Raw genomic sequence first — 13,274 nt, 5'->3', positions numbered from 1 at the left:
GGTCTATGAAGAGATGAGAACAAACAGCACAATTTTTTTTTTTTTTTTTTTTTTTTTTAAATTTAGATTACCCAATTATTTTTTCCAATTAAGGGGCAATTTAGCATGGCCAATCCACCTACTCGGCACATTTTTGGGTTGTGGGGGCGAAACCCACGCAGACACGGGGAGAATGTGCAAACTCCACACGGACAACAAACAGCACAATTAATGATTTCATAAGATCATGGAAATAGACTACACAGAAGGAGGCCACTTGGCCCATCATACTTCTGCTGGTTCTTTCTCTATGGCCTTGCCTTGTATCTTTTCAAGCATTTATTCGATTCCCTTTTGAAAGTTATGATTGAATCTTTCAAGAATTGTTTTCCACATCACAACAACCTGGGGGCGGGATTCTCCCCGTGACGGGGGATCCCGGTGTAGGGGAGCGGCGTCAACCACTCAGGGGTCGGGCCTCCCCAAAGGTGGGGAATTCTCCCCACCTTTGGGGGCTAGCCCTGTGCTGGAGCGGTTGGCACCAGAAGACTGGCGCAAAAAAAACGGCGCCCCCGGCAGCGGGGCTGGCCGAAAGGCTTTCGCCGGTCGGTGCATGCGCCGGCGGTGACGTCAGCGGCCAGCCATGGCGGTGGCCGTGGCGGCCGCGGAGGAGAAAGAGTGAACCCAGGGCACTGGCCTGGAGTCTGAGCGGAGGGCCCCGATCGTGGGCCAGGCCACCGTGGGGGCACCCCCCCGGGGTCCGATCGCCCCCCGCCCCCCCAGGACCCCGGGGCCCGCTTGTGCCGCCGATCCCGCCGCCACCAGAGGTGGTTCAAACCTCGGCGACGGGAGAGGCCTCCCAGCGGCGGGACTTCGGTCCACCCGGGCCGGAGAATCACCGCAGAGGCCTCGCCGATCGGAGTGGCGAGATTCCCGCCACCGCCACTTCCCGGGTGGCGGAGAATCTCTGCCACGGCGGGGGCGGGACCTTTGGCGGCCCCAGGCGATTCTCCGACCCTGCTGGGGGTCGGAGAATTTCGCCCCTGATGCCGTCATTGCATCAGGGACAGCCGCATTGGCTAAAATAATAGAAAAGGATTTGATGTGACCGAAGCCAGTATGACAATTTCCTCAGCTGAACCTTTTCTTACTACCAGTATGGTGTTTAGTGCTATGCTTGCTTTACAGTTGCGGATACTAACAGATTATTGTAAGATAAAGCCCATTCTGTCTTCATTTTAAAAAGGATATTTTTAAAAATTTAAATAAGGGTGTTGCACATTGGTTTACTTACTTCAATCAAATTCTACCTATGCACTGATCATAGAGCCTGCATCTTGTCATCAGACAGACAAAAACTAACTGCCGTGAACTTTCAATCTTGGATCACGATTTAGGCACTTTTATCTAAAGTCATGCCCTGACTGTAGACATATGCTTCTCCCACTATTGATGGGATTCTTAACTATAAATAATATGACTATTGGAGAACAGAAATCATCACAGAGTCTTGTTTTCTATCTGTCCTAGTCTGAACATCCAAAGTGCATTTTGTGAATTTGTATCCCAGTACAAAACTAACCATGCTTCAATTCCAAGCTTATGGCATTATGATATGCAATTGCCTCAGGATATGATGTTCTCAAGCCTCCTTCGCTCTGCACTAGTTGATTTGAGCCAGGCCTAGGCCAATAGGGCAACAGGACGTTCTGCACATGCACTGCATAACAGGTCAATGAGCCAGTCACTCGGATCAGCAATGTGATGGAAGGGGTCATCGATAATGCAATTAAACGGCACTTACTCAGCCATAACCTGCTCAATGGCGCTCAGTTTGGGTTCCGTCAGGGCCACTCAGCTCCTGACCTCATTACAGGCTTAGTACACGCATGGACAAAAGAGCTAAACACAAGAGATAAGTTTTTAAAAATAAATTTAAAGTACCCAATTATTTTCCTTTTCCAATTAAGGGGCAATTTAGCGTGGCCAATCCACCTAACCAGCACCTAAACATCTTTGGGTTGTGGGGGTGAAACCCACGCAGGCACGGGGAGAAGGTGCAAACTCCACACGGATAGTGACCCACGGATAGTGATAGGCCGGGATTCAAACCCGGATCCGCAGCGCCGTAGTCCCAGTGCTAACCACTATGCCACATGTCGCCCTCACAAGAGATAAGTTGAGATTGATTGCCCTTGACAGCAACGCAGCATTTGACCAAGTATGGCATCAAGGAGCCCTAGGAAAACTGGAGTCAATGGGAATTAGGGAGAAAACCCTCCACTTGTTGGTGTCATACCTGGCACAAAGGAAGATGGCTGTGGCTGTTGGAAGACAATCATCTCAGCTCGAGGACATCATTGCAAGAGTCCCTCAGGGTAGTGTTTCATGCCCAACCATCTTCAGCTGCTTCATCAATGACCTTCCCTCCAACATAAGGTCTGAAATGGTGATGTTTGCTGCTGATTTTACAATGTTCAGCACCATCTGTGAAGCAGTCCGTACTCTTATGCAGTATGCTCTGGACAATATTCAGGCGTGGGATGACAATTGGCAAGTAAAATTCATGCCGCACAAGTACTAGGTAAAGACCATCTCCAACATGAGAGAATCTATCCAACTCCTCTTGACTTTCCATGGCATTACCATCGCTGAATCCCCCTACTATCAACATCCTGGGGCTGCTATTGACTAGAAGCTGAACTAGAACCGCCATATAAATACTGTGGTTACAAGAGCAGATCAGGGACTGGGAATTCTGTGGCGAATAACCTACCTCCTGAATCCCCAAAGTCTGTACACCATCTACAAGGCACAAATCAGGAGTCTGATGGAATATTCCAGACCATGGTGAGTGCAGCTCCAACAACACTGAAGAAGCTCAAGACAAAGCAGCCCACTAGATTGGCAGCCCATCCACCATCTTCAGCATCCGCTCTCTCCAGCACTGATGCACAGTGGTAACAGTGTGAACCACCTACAAGATGCACTACAGCACCTCACTAAGACTCTTTTGACAGCAGCTTCTGCAAGCTGGATCACGTTGAAGAACATGGGCACCTAGATGCATAGGAGAAGCACCACGTGCAAGTTCCCCTCTTAAGCCACACACCCTCCTTCCCAACAAGACTGTGGGTGTACCTACATCACATGTACTATGATGTTTCAAGAAGGATGGGCAATATATGTTGGTCTAGCCAGTGACCCCTACATCCAATTAAGTTAAAAAGACGCGGATACCTATATTCTAATTCATGCTAAGGTCTGTTTACCCAAGCTTGCTGATTGACTTTTAGTCTGGCAATGCCACGATTTTAAAATTAACAGCCTCGTTTCAAAATCCTCTATGTCATGGCCCCTCCTCATCTTTGTAACCTCCTCTATCTCTTCATCTCTCTGAGAACTCTGTGCGCCACCAATTCAACTTGTTTTTTAAATTAAGGGGAATTTAGTGTGGCCAATCCGCCTAACCTACACATCTTTGGGTTGTGGGGGTGACACCCACGCAGACACGGGGAGAATGTGCAAACTCCACACGGACAGTGACCCAGGACCAGGATCAAACCCGATTCCTCATCGGCACGACTCTTGCACATTAATGAAGGGAGAATTGACTTCAGCTGTCGAGACTTTAAACTCTGGATTTCGTGCCCTAACTAAACCTCTCCACCTCTCTGCTTTCTCTCAGCTCCTTTAAGATGTCCGTTCAACCTACCTCTTTGACCAATCTTTGGTCAACAGTTCCAATATCTTCTTATGTGGTTCCATGTCAGGTTTTGTTTAATAATGCTGGTGTGAAGTTCCTTTGGATGCTTTAACAAGTTAAAGGATATTTAGACAACAATTTAGCAGGTGCATGTGGATTTTCATGTGTGTTTGTCCACAAATGATCAGGTGCATTAAATTCTTTTTTTTTAAAAATAATTTTTATTGGAATTTTTTGAAAAATATATATATCAACAAAACAATAATAACAATAACAATAATAGCAATAAACACCCCCCGGCACCCGTAGCAACACATATAACAAACCCCCCCACCCCCCCAACCCCAATAAACAACAAAATAAATTAACAATAAGCAAAATTAACTTAAACACTATCCCCCTAACCCCCCCCCCCCCTTTCCCCCCCGGGTTGCTGCTGCTGCTGACCTAGTACCTTATCGTTGAGCCAGAAAGTCGAGGAAAGGCTGCCACCTCCTGAAGAACCCTTGTACCGACTCCCTCAGGGCAAATTTGACCCCCTCCAGCTGAATGAATCCCGCCATGTCATTAATCCAGGTCTCCACGCTCGGAGGTCTCGCATCTTTCCACTGCAGCAAGATCCTACACCGGGCTACTACCAAATATCACGAGTCCCCAGCCTGGCTTGATCCCACCACCCTCGACACCGTCCTCGCCACCCCCTTCCAGAACTCCTCCAGTGCCAGGCATGCCCAGAACATATGGGCATGGTTCGCTGGACTCCCCGAACACCTGACGCACCTGTCTTCGCCCCCAAAGAACCTACCCATCCTAGATCCGGACATGTGGGCCCGGTGCAGCACCTTGAACTAGATGAAACTAAGCCTCTGTAGAGTAAACGGACTGTACTCTACCCGCCAACGACAACGGAAGCATGTCCCACCTTTTAAATTCCTCCTCCATCTGCTCCACCAAGCTAGTAAAATTGAGCTTGTGCAGAGTCCCCCAGCTCCTAGCCACCTGAACCCCCCAGGTACATAAAACTCTTTAGCGGGAGCCTACCAATCCCCTCCTCCTGATCTCCTGGGTGTACGACAAACATCTCACTCTTGCCCAGGTTCAATTTATATCCCGAGAAACTCCCGAACTCAGCAAGAATCTCCATCACCTCCGGCATTCCCCCCACCGGGTCTGCTACATACAACAGCAAGTCGTCCGCATACAGCGACACTCGGTGCTCCTCCCCCCCTCGCACCAAACCCCTCCACCTCCTCGACTCCCTGAGAGCCATGGCAAGAGGCTCAATTGCCAGCGCAAAAAGCAAGGGGGACAGGGGGCACCCCTGCCTCGTCCCACGGTGGAGCCTGAAGTACTCGGACCTCCTCCCATTTGTCGCTACACTCGCCATTGGGGCCTCGTACAGCAACCTCACCCATTTAATAAACCCCACCCCAAACCCGAACCACTCTAACAGCTCCCACAAGTACCCTCACTCAACCCTGTCAAAGGCCTTCTCCGCATCCAATGCCACCACAATCTCCACCTCTTCTTCTGCTGCCGGCATCATTATCACATTTAGCAGCCTTCGCACGTTAGTGTTCAGCTGCCTCCCCTTCACAAAACCCGTCTGATCTTCATGTACCACCCCCGGCACACAGTCCTCTATTCTAGTGGCCAAGATCTTCACCAGCAACTTGGCGTCCACATTCAGCAGTGAAATCGGCCTGTATGAACCGCACTGCAAGGGGTCCTTATCACGCTTCAGGATCTGGGAGATTAGCGCCCGAGACATCGTCGGGGGCAGAACACCCCCGTCCTAACCAACAGGGGGCCCAGCAGGTCCGCATATTTCTTATAAAATTCAACCGGGAACCCATCCGATCCCAGCGCCTTCCCCGACTGCATGTGGCCAATCCCACTGACCAGCTCCTCCACCTCGATCGATCGCTCCAACTCCAACCCAACCACCAACTCCGTACAAACAAAGACACATATCAACCACAAACCCCAGTACCCCCCTTAGAACACAAAACCATAACCCACATCGTCCGAAAGCGAGAGAAAAAACAGAAACAAACAGAATAACACGCTACAGCATAAACAATGATACAGAAATAGAAAAACTCCCACAGCCCCCAATCTCTAGTTCAAGTCCAGCTTTTCAGTCTGCACAAAGGCCCACGCTTCCTCCGGGGAGTCAAAGTAGTGATGCCGGTCCTTGTAGGTGACCCACAGGCGTGCAGGTAGCAACATGCCGAACTTCACCTGCTTTCCATGGAGCACCGCCTTCATCCGGTTAAACCCTGCTCCCCGCTTGGCCACCTCCGCACTCCAGTCCTGGTAGATACGCACTACCGAATTCTCCCACTTACTGCTCCTCACCTTCTTGGCCCATCGGAGAACACACTCCCGGTCACTGAACCGATGGAACCGCACCAGCACCGCCCGCGGGGGTTCATTCGCCTTATGCCGCCTGGCCAGCACTCTATGGGCCCCCTCCAGCTCCAGGGGCAGATGGAAGGATCCTGCCCCCACCAGCGAGTTCAACATCACGGCCACATAGGCCGGCAGGTCCGACCCCTCCAGCCCCTCCTCGAGGCCCAGGATCCGCAGGTTCTTCCTCCGTGACCAAAGCTCCATCTCTTCGAACTGATCTTGCCACTTTTTATGAAGCGCCTCGTGTATCTCCACCTTCCCCACGAGGGCCGAAACCTCCTCCTCGTGCTCAGAGGCCTGCTGCTGCAACTCACGTATCGCTGCACCCTGGGTTGTCTGGGTCTCCAGCAGCTTACTCGTCGTCACCTTCAGGGATTCCAACAACTCCCCTTTCAGCTCCGTGAAATAGCGCAGAAGGGCCGCCTGCTGCTCCTCAACCCACTGCCTCCACTCCTCAGGGGCTCGACCGGCCGCCATTTTGTCCGCCTTCCCCCGCTTTTCCAGGGAAGCTGCTGCCATTTTTCTCCTCGCCCCACTTTGAGTCCGCACCATAAATCCCGGGGGGTTTTGCTCCAGACCCCTTTATCCACCGGGAATCGTCGAATTAGCGCCGTTTGGGGCCCTTAAAAGAGCCCACAAGTCCTCTTAAAGCGGGAGCTGCCGAACGTGCGGCTTAGCTCCGCATAGCCGCAACCGGAGGCCAGGTGCATTAAATTCAATCTCATAACCTGCTCTGATAGGATTGGAACGGGCAGAATCTGAGTTGCCCGGCCCAGTACCTTAAACACTTTACAAATGCAAGTTAGAACATAGAACATACAGTGCAGAAGGAGGCCATTCGGCCCATCGGGTCTGCAGCGACCGCCTTAAGCCTATCCCTGTAACCCAATAACCCCTTCCAACCTTTTTTCACTAAGGGCAATTTATCATGACTGATCCACCTCACCGGCACATCTTTGGACTGTGGGAGGAAACCGGAACACCCGGAGGAAACCCACGTACACACGGGGAGAACGTGCAGACTCCACACAGACAGTGGCCCAGCGGGGAATCGAACCTGGGACCCTGGCACTGTGAAGCCACAGTGCTATCCACTTGTGCTTTACTACTCCTTAAAGAAGTTGTCATTGTTACTCTCCAGGATTTAAGTAAGAGGCCATTTCAATAGACACAGTCACCCGTTTCGGTTTAAAAATCTATCCCATCGATGTACACACTCCTAAAACTAAACACAGATCTATATAATTAAATAGGTTTGTACTTTGTGTCACTTTGCCAGTCAAGGCTGAAATACAGCTCTTAGTTATTGCCAAACCAGCAGAGCTTGAGCTACAGTGAGCTATATTTCAAGATACAGTCATATTAAACCTAATGTCAACTGTACCCTTTATTTATGGATTCTAATTAATTTCTGTTTTCCTTTTATGGGAAAAGGAAAGTTTTAGACCCTGCCAAGGTTTTGACAGACAATACCAGCAGTTTACTTTCAGGTCGATTTTGCTTTGGAAACTAATCTCCTTTCATCTATGGAAAGGAGGTCCTTTTCATCAAAGGATTACAATATAATTCGACTAATCTGTTATGGAGCTGTTGGGCATGAGGCTCACAAATGTATTCCAATCCGCCACATTTGAAAAACTCTCAATGTGTTCTTGACCACTGCAGGGCACTGACTGTGGGACACAAAGTGAAGCTGGTTTAGAAAGGACTGTTGGCACAGAAAGTAGTCTGTCAGCAACTGGCAATGGTGGGGTGGTGGTGGGGACGACAATGGCAGAGAAAGGTGATCCTTACACTTTGGGCAGCACGGTAGCACAGTGGTTAGCACTGTGGCTTCACAGCACCAGGGTCCCAGGCTCGATTCCCCGCTGGCCACTGTCTGTGCGGAGTCTGCACGTTCTCCCCGTGGCTTCGTGGGTTTCCTCCAGGTGCTCTGGTTTCCTCCCACAGTCCAAAGACATGCAAGTTAGATGGATTGGCCATGCTAAATTGCCCTTAATGTCCAAAAGATTAGGAGGGTTTATTGGGTTACGGGGTAGGGTAAAAGTGAGGGCTTAAGTGCGTTGATGCAGACTAGATGGGCTGAATGGCCTCCTTCTGCACTGTATCTTCTATGTTCTATGTGCTGCGGTTCAGGAAAATGCTCTGTTCTGATCACCGCTGGGTGAGAACTGAATGACAGTGATTATTAAATTTTGTTCTTGGTACATGGTCACTGGCAATATTTATTGTCCATTCCTAGTTGTTCTGAGTACATTATGAGTTAACCACTTATTGTGGAATTGGATTCACCTATAGTTCAAAACAGATAGGGGTGGCATTGTCGCGAAGGACATTTATACAACAATATAGCAGCTTTCATGTGGACTTTATGTGTGTTAGTCCACAAATTATCAGATGCGTAGCATTCAATCTCATGACCTGCTACAGTGGTATTTGAACTTGCAGCATCTGAGTTACTAAGCCTAGCACCAGAAATACTCAAGCTGCTGAATTAATGGATCACATGAATAATGTTTTTACTGTGCTTTTATATGTTGAGAAGCAGTTCTCTATTATAATCTCCTTGCAGAAGAGATTGGTTCATTTGTATTGTACACCTATTTTACACAGCGGTCAGAATCACCCTAAAAACCACTCCCTTCCTCAGTCACTGTGAAAGGGCCGCTCAGAACAATAAAACAAGGGGGAAAACGTAAGAAAATCTGAAATAGGAGTAGGAGTACTCCATTGATTTTCAGTTGACACGAGATTCTCCACCCAATTGCATTTTCTGTTTCCGAAGTTGGCCGAAGGAGTATTCCGCCCCCTGTCGTTTTTAAATCAGGTGACCAAAACTGCATACCACTCCAGATAGGGGGCATGATTCACCGGAAAAATGTTAAAATTCAGTTTTGGGCGGTGTTTGGCAGGTGTTTCGCTGATGGCTGCATTGCCGCGATTCACACTGCTATTCAATGGCACTTAGAAATTTTGTGGAGCTCGGGAAATTTCTCCCCGTCGAGGCCATATTTTGAAAGTTTTCTACCACTGGGGAGCTGAGCTTGTCAGCAGGACGGGCTCCTCAGATATTGGAGCGCCATTTTGAAAGGCTTCCCCGATCTCTACACCCTCCCCTTTCATGAACCCCCTCTTTCAGCCCCCCCCCCCCAGCTTAAACCATCCCCCCTCAACCCATCTTTCATTGGCGTGGCCCCCAGGCCCCAACCCATGTCAGTAACAACCTGGCACCCAGACGCCGTGCGCTCCCAGCCTGGAAGTGCCCCAGGCACCCTGGTAGTGCCAACTGGGCACCCTGGCAGTGCCCAGATGGCACTGCAAGGGTACCTGGTGGCACTGCCAGGGTTCCAGTCTGGCAGTGCCAAGATGCCCAGGTGTCACGGGAGTACCAGGGTGCTACCCTGCCCTGTCCCCGACCACCCAAGGGGCTCTACTCACCTGCAAGACCCCTCAAAGTGCCATTAGGCCTGGTCCACAATTGTGGAAACCAGTACTAAACGGCACTAGGTTGAGGCTTCAAAAGCGGCAAGTGAATACGGCATTGGATTATTTAAATGAGCCATTCATTATCTGAATCATGCCCAGCAGGGGTATGATCCAGATCCCGCTAGTCATTCCGTGAGCCACGTGAGGTTTGATGCCCGGCACAAAGCCTGATTTGGGGCTCTTGCATGATTCATCAGTTGCCCCGATGCAGTGGGAAAATCGCACCCATGGTCTCACCAAGGCCCTATACAGATACAGTAAAGCTTGTCCGCTTCTGAATTCCATTACTCCTGCAGTAAAAGGCAACATTCCATTTGCCTTCCTAATCACTTGCTGTTCCTGCACACCATCTTTATATCATTTATGTTCCAGGACACCTAGATCTCACTGTAACACTGAGTTCTGCAATTATTCTCCAATTAAATAGTGTACTGCTTTTCTATTCTTCCTCCCAATGGAACAAGTTCACATTTAACCACATTATATTCCATCTGCTTAATTATTGCCCACTCACTTAACCTGTCTATTTCCCTTTGCAGACTCTATTACCTCTTGACAACTTACCTCTCTACCTATTTTGGTGTCATCTGCAAATGTAGCCACTGTACATTCTTTCCCTTCATCCAAATCATTGATATAGATTGTTAATAGTTGAGGAACTGGCACTGATTCCTGTGGCACTCCACTACTAACAATTTGCCAATCCAAAAGAGGCCTATTTATCTACGCTGCTTCCTGTTAACCAACTAATCCCTTATCCATGCTAATTTGTTACCGTCACCAACCCCCTTTCCACACCAAGTGTTCTTATCTTGTGTAGTAACCTTTGATGTGGTACCTTATCAAATTTCTTTTGGAAATCAAAGTTCACTACATCTGCCGGTTTCCCTTTATCCCGCTTGAATGTTTCTTCATCAAAAAAAATCTAATAGATTAGTTAAACACAATTTCCCTTTCATAAAGCCATGTTGTCTCTGCCTGGTCACATTGTGATTACCTAAGTGTCCTGCTATAACCTCATTAATAATAGATTCTACCACTTTCCATATGACAGATGTTAGGCTGGCATGTGGTTTCCTGCCTTCTGCTTTCCTCCTTTCTTGAACAAAGGCATTACATTAGCTATTTCCCAATCTGCTGGAACCTTTCCAGAATCTAAGCAATTTTGGAAGATTGAGCAATGCATACCTGCCACCAGTTCTTTTGAGATCCTAGGATAAAGGCTGGGAACTTGTAAGACTTTACGTCTAATAGTTTTCCTGCCACTCATTCTCTTTCCCTGGTGATGGGATTGTATTAAGTTCATATCCCTGCCAATCATCTCATGACTTTCAAAAATCTTTGGGAAGCTTCCTAAACCTTCTACTGTGAAGATTCTTCGTCTATGGCACCATAGACAGAGGCCTCCGCGGCGATGCTCCAAGGACAACTGGCTGAGTTCCCGACAGCGTGGTTCTAACCATGTTTTTCCTGTCGGGAACGGCCGGTGGTGGCTGCGGATTCAGTCTGTGGCCGCCCTGTTTGAGGGCGGGGTATCCTTCACCCGGGGGGGGGGGGGGGGGTGAAGACCCACAATACCTGTTCAACAACTCTGCCATTTTCTTGCTCTCCATTATCAATTGCCCAACCTCACGCTCCAAAAGACCAACACTAGCTTTAGTTACCCCATTCACCCTAAAATTAGTATAGGAACGTTTACTATTTGTTTGCCTATCATCTCTAAATGATTCAAGCGTTTCAGCGTTGCCGCTGGCCAGAACACACGATTGCTTCAATCTTCAATTTTTAAAAATAAATGTTTCTTATTGGGTTTTTGAACAAAGTATATTTACCGTTATGTACACAGGATAAGAAACATATATATATATACACATATATAGAAGAGAAGGGCACACCCAAGCATACCAAAAAAAAGAAAATAGTAATTTAAAAAAAGTACAATAAAAAATAAAATAGAATAACTGGTAGGGTATTGTGCACCAGCTCAACAGCAGCAACTCTGTACACATGGCAAAATTATTTACAACACATAAGTAGGCGACTGTTTGCGGGGGGAGGGCTGGGTGGAGACTGGGGAGGTGAATATACATTCGGGTGCCGGAGAAATAATTACAGTGGGCAATACTCGAATGGGTTTGATGTTGTTGTCGCTTGCTTCTCCCGGATGAATCTCGCTGCCGTCTCGCGTTCGCCTCCGCTTCTGCCGTTCCTCCCGTCTTCCGTCTTTATTCTCCTCGTTCCCTGCTCCTGGAGATGCCATGTTCGTTATTGTATCCTGTGCCTTCCTTCCGGCTCTCATTTCCCTGCCTCCCCCCACCTCCCTGGTTCTCCTCTCTTGTTCCCTATCTCTTCCCTTTCCCGCCCTCCCTCCCCCTCCCGTGGTTCGCCTTTCTTTCCTCTTAGGTTGAGCTGTTCCCCCCCCCCCCCACCCCACCCGAGACCCCAAAGACCGCCACTTTCGGGCATGGCTCCACCCTCACCCCCACCACTTTGGACATTGCCTCAAAGAAGGCTGTCCAGTACTTCACAAGTCTGGGGCAAGACCAGAACATGTGGCCGTGGTTGGCCGGGCCTCCTTGGCACCGTTCACATCTATCCTCCACCTCCGGGAAGAACCTACTCATACGGGTTCTTGTTAAGTGGGCTCTATGTACCACTTTTAGCTGCGTCAGGCTGAGCCTTGCGCACGTGACGGTGGAGTTGACCCTATGCAGTGCTTCGCTCCAAAGTCCCCACCCTATCTCAATCCCCAGGTCTTCCTCCCATTTCTTTCTTGTTGCGTCCAGTACGGTGTCGACCCTTTCTATCAGTCTGTCATACATGTCACTACAGTTTCCTTTGTCTAATATGCTTGCATCCAGTAGTTCTTCCAGTAGTGTCTGTCATGGCGGTAGTGGGTACGTCCTCGACTCTTTTCGTAGGAAGTTTTTGATCTGTAGATACCTTAGCTCATTCCCCCTGGCAACTGGAATTTCTCTGTCAGTTCGTTCAGTGTTGTGATCCTGCCGTCCGTGTATAGGTCCCTGACTGTCAGTGTCCCTCCGTCCTGCCCCCACCTTTTGAAGGTGGAGTCAGTCAGTGCTGGTGTGAACCTATGGTTGTTGCAGATGGGAGCTTTGTCCGACATTTTGGTCAGGCCAAATTGCTGCCGTAGTTGGTTCCAGGATTGGAGGGTGGCTATCACCACCGGGCTACTGGAGTGTTTTTTGGGTGGGATGGGAGTGCTGCCGTGGCGAGGGCCCGGAGGGAGATCCCCATGCAGGAGGCCTCTTCCGCGCGCACCCACTCGGCTTCTGGCTCCTTGATCCATCCCCTTATTCGCTCGGCCGTCGCTGCCCAGTGGTAGAATTGTAGGTTTGGGAGGGCTAGCGCCCCCCTGGATTTTGTTTTTTGTCGGGCCTTCTTTGGGATCCGAGCATTCCCCCCCCCCCCCCCCCCCCCCATACAAACACCATGATTAGTTTGTCCACTGCTTTGAAAAAGGCCTTGTGGATGTAGATCGGAATGGATCTAAGTAGGAAGAGGTACCTTCTTCAATTTTTAATGGTGTCATAGACATCAGTATTAGTGAAGCCTCAAAAAGAGCCACATAATGTATTTTTAAAAAATAAATTTAGAGTACCCAATTGTTTTTCCAATTAAGGGGCAATTTAGCATGGCCAATCTACCTATACTGTACATCTTTGGG

The 13,274-nt window shown here is 49.1% G+C and overlaps 1 protein-coding gene across 1 annotated transcript in view; it reads right to left on the bottom strand.

Moving 5' to 3' along the window:
* dlc1 (DLC1 Rho GTPase activating protein) overlaps positions 1-13,274 on the bottom strand; it is a 607,654-nt gene that overhangs the window by 124,006 nt on the left and 470,374 nt on the right. The window lies entirely within an intron of this gene.

The sequence above is a fragment of the Scyliorhinus canicula genome, chromosome 3 (assembly GCF_902713615.1).
Source record: "Scyliorhinus canicula chromosome 3, sScyCan1.1, whole genome shotgun sequence".
Classification (NCBI taxonomy): Eukaryota; Metazoa; Chordata; class Chondrichthyes; order Carcharhiniformes; family Scyliorhinidae; genus Scyliorhinus; species Scyliorhinus canicula.
The sequence above is the reverse complement of the archived record's forward strand: the minus strand, read 5'-3'. Positions and strand labels throughout refer to the sequence as shown.